This window comes from Lycium barbarum, chromosome 12 (assembly GCF_019175385.1).
Source record: "Lycium barbarum isolate Lr01 chromosome 12, ASM1917538v2, whole genome shotgun sequence".
Classification (NCBI taxonomy): Eukaryota; Viridiplantae; Streptophyta; class Magnoliopsida; order Solanales; family Solanaceae; genus Lycium; species Lycium barbarum.
Genome location: NC_083348.1, coordinates 92,056,008 through 92,062,480, shown reverse-complemented (window position 1 = coordinate 92,062,480; position 6,473 = coordinate 92,056,008). Strand labels below are relative to the sequence as shown.

The 6,473-nt window shown below is 43.3% G+C and overlaps 1 non-coding gene across 1 annotated transcript; it reads left to right on the top strand.

Moving 5' to 3' along the window:
* The first annotated feature begins 5,431 nt into the window (after positions 1–5,431).
* Positions 5,432–5,538, top strand: LOC132625312 (small nucleolar RNA R71). Its single transcript, XR_009576748.1, has one exon. It is a non-coding gene; the product is annotated as a small nucleolar RNA R71 (small nucleolar RNA).
* Positions 5,539–6,473: the final 935 nt, after the last annotated feature.

Here is a 6,473-nt window from a genome sequence, read left to right as displayed (position 1 = left end):
CCTGGCAGTCCAATCGACGGACCGTAACTCGTGTTACGGTCCGTATCACCTGGCGTAACATGTTGAAAATTTCCAGTGAAGCCCATATTTTGCATCAAAGTTACGACACAGTGTTACGGTCCGTAACACGTACGACGGACCGTAACTCGTACCGTAACACTCTTCCTCACCCTTCAGTGATTTTTTTATTTTTTTCTTTTTGCCTGTTACGCTTCATGATACGGACCGTAACAAGAGTTACGGGCCGTAACGTGGAGCGTCTCGCCTTGGATCACTTGGTAGTTATTTGGTCCCTTCAGTTCTCAAAATCCCACCACATTAGCACATCAACAACACAAAAGAATACAATGAAAATATAAACTTTAAACTACTTACAAAGCGGTAAATGTGGGTTGCCTCCCACACAGCGCTTGGTTTAACGTCACGGCTCGACGTGGTACCTCATTTTCGAGTTCAGGAGCCATATTTCAAACGATACCTATCCACGACCTTACCATCATCAATACACCAATGGTAATGCTTCACTCTTTGTGCATTCACCTTAAAAGTCCAAGTGCCATCCTCGGATTTCACCTCAATGACGCTTCCATTTGGGGACACACTCACAATTTCAAAAGGACCAGACCAACGAGACTTTAACTTGCCTGGAAAGAACTTCAGGCGTGAATTGTACAACAAGACCAAGTCTTTTGGCTGAAAATCCCTTTTTAGGATCTTCGAGTCATGATAGTATTTCATCTTTTCCTTGTACAGTGTTGCACTTTCATAGGCATTGTACCTAAATTCATCCATCTCGTTGATTTGAAACAACCGCAGCTTAGTTGCTGCATGCCAATCCATATTCAGCTTTTTCAATGCCCAAAGGGCTTTATGCTCAAGCTCAATAGGCAAATGACATGCCTTCCCAAATACCAACTTATACGGTGAAGTCCCTATAGGCGTTTTGAATGCCGTGCGATATGCCCATAAAGCATCATCCAACTTTTTAGACCAGTCAGTGCGATTCACATTGACCGTCTTTGCCAAGATGCTTTTTATTTCTCTGTTTGAGACCTCAACCTGACCACTCGTCTGAGGATGATATGGAGTGGCAACCCTGTGATGCACGCCATATTTTTCAAGAAGATCAGCAAATGGTTTATTGCAGAAATGAGATCCACCATCGCTAATAATAGCTCTAGGAGTGCCAAATCTAGTAAAGATGTTCTTTTTTAGAAACGCATTGACTCTCCTACCATCATTGTTAGGCAAGGCCACCGCCTCCACCCATTTGGAGACATAATCCACTGCGACAAGAATGTATTTCAGGCCGTAGGAGCTCACGAAGGGCCCCATAAAATCAATTCCCCATACATCAAATAGCTCCACCTCAAGAACAAAGTTCATCGGAGTTTCATGCCTCCGACCTATTGTGCCCTGGCGTTGGCATTTATCACAAGAGCGTGCCAACATATTTGCATCACGATAAATGGCTGGCCAGTAGTAGCCACACTCTAGCACCTTGGCTGCTGTTCGATTTCCACTGTGATGTCCACCAACTGGAGAATCATGGCACGCTTTCAAGATGTCCATCACCTCAGATTCCGCCACACATCTCCGGATCATATTGTCAGCACACGTTCTGAATAAGTAAGGCTCATCCCAACAATACTGTCGGCAGTCTCGCAAGAACTTCTTCTTTTGATATGTCTTCAACTCTTCAGGAACGATGCCAGTTACCAAATAATTGGCAATATCGGCATACCATGGTGCCACATCATTGGAAATGACCAAAACTCTTTCATCCGGGAAAGTGTCATCAATATCTAGCACATCACTCGGTCTCCCTGGTGCTTCCAGTCTGGAAAGATGGTCAGCTACTTGATTTTCTGACCCTTTCCGGTCTCTGACTTCAAAGTCAAATTCTTGTAGCAACAACACCCATCTTATCAACCGAGGCTTAGCATCCTTTTTCGTCATCAAATAGCGCAATGCAGCATGGTCAGTGTGAACCACTACCTTGGCACCCAACAAATAAGCCCGGAACTTTTCAAAAGCATAAACAATAGCAAGTAATTCTTGCTCCGTTACTGTATAGTTCAGCTGGGCTCCATTCAATGTTTTGCTGGCATAATAAATTGGGTGCAGGATTTTGTTTAGCCGCTGACCAAGCACAGCACCAATTGCAAGACCACTGGCGTCACACATTAATTCAAAGGGAAGTGACCAATCTGGGGACACCACAATCGGTGCGGAGGTTAATTTCAGCTTCAACTCGTCAAACGCCTTGATGCACTTTTCATCAAAATTGAATTTGGATTCTTTTTCTAAGAGTTTGCACATGGGATTTGCAATTTTTGAGAAGTCTTTGATAAACCTTCTATAGAATCCGGCGTGCCCCAAGAAACTCCGAACTCCTTTTACTGAAACGGGCGGAGGGAGTTGTGAAATCACATCGATTTTAGCTTGATCAACCTCAATCCCTTTTTCTGAAATATTATGGCCAAGGACAATGCCCTCCTTGACCATAAAATGACACTTCTCCCAGTTGAGCACGAGGTTGGTTTCCTCACACCGTTGCAGCACCCGATCAAGATGACCCAAACATTCATCGAATGAATCTCCCACCACCGAGAAATCATCCATGAAAACTTCAAGAAAGTTTTCAACCATATCAGAGAATATGGACATCATGCATCTTTGGAAGGTAGCTGGTGCATTGCAAAGACCAAATGGCATCCGGCTGAAAGCGAATGTCCCATAGGGACAAGTGAAAGTAGTCTTTTCTTGGTCTTCCAACACAATGTTGATCTGGTTGTATCCTGAGTACCCATCCAAGAAACAGTAATAAGATCTTCCGGCTAGCCGATCAAGCATTTGATCAATAAAAGGCATAGGGAAGTGATCCTTGCAAGATGCGGTATTCAGCTTCCGGTAGTCCATACACACTCTCCAACCGGTGACAGTCCTTGTTGGAATCAACTCATTTTTCGAGTTAGGGACAACAGTGATGCCCCCTTTCTTTGGCACACACTGAACAGGGCTTACCCAAGGGCTGTTGGCAATCGGGTAAACCACCCCAGCATCTAACCACTTAATGATCTCCTTCTTCACCACCTCTTGCATCGGTGGATTTAATCTTCTCTGATGTTCAACACTCGGTGAACTTTCCTCCTCCAACTGTATTCGGTGCTCACAAATTCCGGCGGGAATCCCCCGGATGTCTGCAATAGTCCAACCCAGAGCTCTTAAATGCTTTCTCAAGACTACGATGAGTCTTTGAATTTGGCCCTCATTCAGAAGCGATGACACAATAACTGGAAGAGTAGCATTTTCTCCAAGAAATACATATTTAAGATGTGATGGCAGTTTCTTGAGTTCCAGTTTCGGTGGCTCAATAATTGATGGTTTTGCTGGAGGAGTTGTTCGTTTCTCTAGATCAAGAGACAATTTCTTGGGCTCATAAGAGTAAGACCCCAGACCTGTGAGTGAATTCACTGTCTCATTATATCCCTCCATTTGGTCGGCATCAAAATTTACCAAGATGGCCAACAATGCTTCGCTCAAGCATTCTTCCTCCATTTTAAATTCCACTGCTTCATCCACCTTGTCAACAGAGTTTATGACTGAAATGCTTTGATAAGGACTAGGTAACTTCATGCCTTTGCTAGCGTGAAAAGTCACCTCCTCATCGTTCACCCGGAACTTTATTTCGTGCTTTTCGGAGTCCATAAGAGCCCTCCCTGTGGCAAGGAAAGGTCTTCCCAGAATAATAGGAATTTCTTGATCAATAGCACAATCAAGAATCACGAAATCTGCCGGCAGTAGAAATTCCCCGATTTGAACCAGCACATCATCAACTACTCCAACTGGCCTTTTTATCGATCTGTCAGCCATCTGCAACCTCATGGTAGTTGGCCTTGGCATAGCTAGCCCCGATCTCTTAAAAATTTCCAGGGGCATAAGATTTATGCTAGCCCCGTTATCACACAAAGCCCTGGCAAAATTTTGCTGCCCTATGGTGCATGGAATTGTGAATGCTCCAGGATCTTCCCTCTTTTGCACAGTGGTTTTGGAAAGAATGGCACTAACGCGGTGAGTGATACCCACAGTGTCGTGTTTCAATGGCTTTTTCTTCTTTGTTAAAAGATCCTTCAAATACTTAGCAAAGCCAGGCATTTCTTTAACAGCATCCATGAAAGGAATGTTCATCGTCAACTGCTTGAGTTGATCATAAAATCTCAAGCACTTCTCATCTTCTGTTTTTCTCACCAACCTTTGAGGAAAAGGCGGTGAAGATTTAAACAATTGGCTCAAAGGGCGAAGAGCACCGAAAAGTTTTGCCTTCCCCTTTTCCTGGTTTTCCACCGGTTCCTTTGGTTTATTAAGATTCAGCTCTTCTTCAACTACAATGGGGACTTCCTCCCCTGCTTCTTCCTCGACAATATCATCCAATACACTAGGCTGCGCTTCTTTTTCAACAATTGGTTCCTGATCAATTGGCTTTTTATTGTCACCCTGAAATATTTTTCCACTTCTGGTGCTAATGGCAAGTACATTCTCCACAGAGTTCACTCCACTACCTTTTGGATTAGGAACTGTATCACTCGGTAATTGTCCCCGTTGAGGAGTATGCACTTCTCGGGAAAGGTCTCTGAATTGCGCTTCAAGCTTCTGAATGGAAGCTGAATGCGATAGTTAGACCTGAGACATTCCCTTGATTGTGCTCTCTGTTCTGTCTTGATTCATCAGCATTTTCTGCATCATACTCTTCAGTTCTGCAGAATCATTAGACGTGTTACCAGCAGAGTTAGTAGCTGAATTATCTTTCCATGGCTGGGAATTGGATGCTTGCCCCCTAGGTGGAATGTAGGGGTTAGAGCTCTTGTTGCCATAATTATTGTTATTGTAATTCCCTTGATTGGGATTACCCTGATCAGTTCTTCCATAATTCTGTCCTTGGTAATTTTGTTGAGGCCTTTGCCATGGGTGATTAGCGGAACCTTGGTAGTTTTGCCGTTGATAACCCCCTTGCGAGTTATTGACATAATTCGCATCCTCATATTGTGGCTGCCCCTCAAGATAAGTTTCGTCAGAAACTTGATACATTCCGGGAGCATGAGGTGGCATCTCATCGATAACGTTTACACATTTGGCCTCTTTCTCCATAAGCCTTTTGGATAATAAATCCACGGTGGTTTGCAGTTGAGCGAACGCATGATCTCGCTCATGATTTTCTTTGGCCACCGCGGCCACAGAGGGACTACCATATGATAGGAATTCGCTATCAGTCGAATGCCAGGCTTGATTATGGGTAGTAAGCTTGTCGAGCAACCGGGTGATGTTGACAAAGGTTTTGTCCATAAAGCATCCCCCAGCTGCAGTGTTGACAGCTATTTGATTCATTGTATCTAGCCCCTTGTAGAACTTCTCTGTGAGAATTGCATCTGGAAATCCATGATTCGGAGATTGAGCTAGATAATATTTGAACCTCTCCCATGCAGCATATAGTTGTTCCCCTGGAAGTTGTTTAAACCCAAAAATCTTATCCCGAAGCTCAGCCTTTTTGCTGGGTGGGAACCATTTTTTTAGAAAGATATTGGCCAGCTCATTCCAGGTATGAATAGTATTGCTCGGGAGATTTTCATACCATTCCCTAGCTTGGCCAGCTAATGAATATTTGAAAACCCGCAGTCGCAGTGCATCAGCAGGAACAGCACCTTGAGATTGTTGGGAACATACATGCACGAAATTCTTCAGGTGTCGAAGGGGACAGTCTTCCGAAGAATTTCAGAAATAGCCTTCAAGTTTCAATAGCTGATAGATAGAACTATCAATTTTGAAATTAGCATTTCCTGTTCTCGGGGGAACTACAGCAGAAGCATAATCAGCTTCGTCGATGAATTCTGCAAATACATTCTCATCCTCCTCTTCTTCTGGTGCAGGATGGTTCACTTGGATCCCCCCTTGGTTCCCTTGATTGCGATGGGGTCTTCCAGCCATGTTCACCTGGTTCACTAAAACAGCAAACGAGGTGTGATGGAATAGAAAAAGTTTTAAAGAATAGTACACAACAATTAGTAATTTCTGAACCGTATTCCCCGGCAGCGGCGCCAAAATTTGATACGCTCAAATTACACCTATTAATGGCGTAAAGCGGACGTTGTCAAATATAGTAACCCAACAAGGTTGGGGTCGAATCCCACAGGGAATATGGAGAGAAAAGAGTACTAATCGTATGCGATACCAATCTTTAAAGGCTTTAATCCTATTCCGGATAGTTTGAATTGATTGTTGAATAATGTAATTGAATACTTTGACTTAGAATGTAATTAATATGAGAGAGAGACTAAGGTTGTGTTTCCCAATTTGATTAGATATTATGCTTCGGATTTCAATGTGATATACTTCTAATGGTTGTTCTAAGAATATGCACTTGATCTCTTAAAGACTTCTTAATGTTTCCCAACAGTTAAGCAGTATTTCCTCTTTAT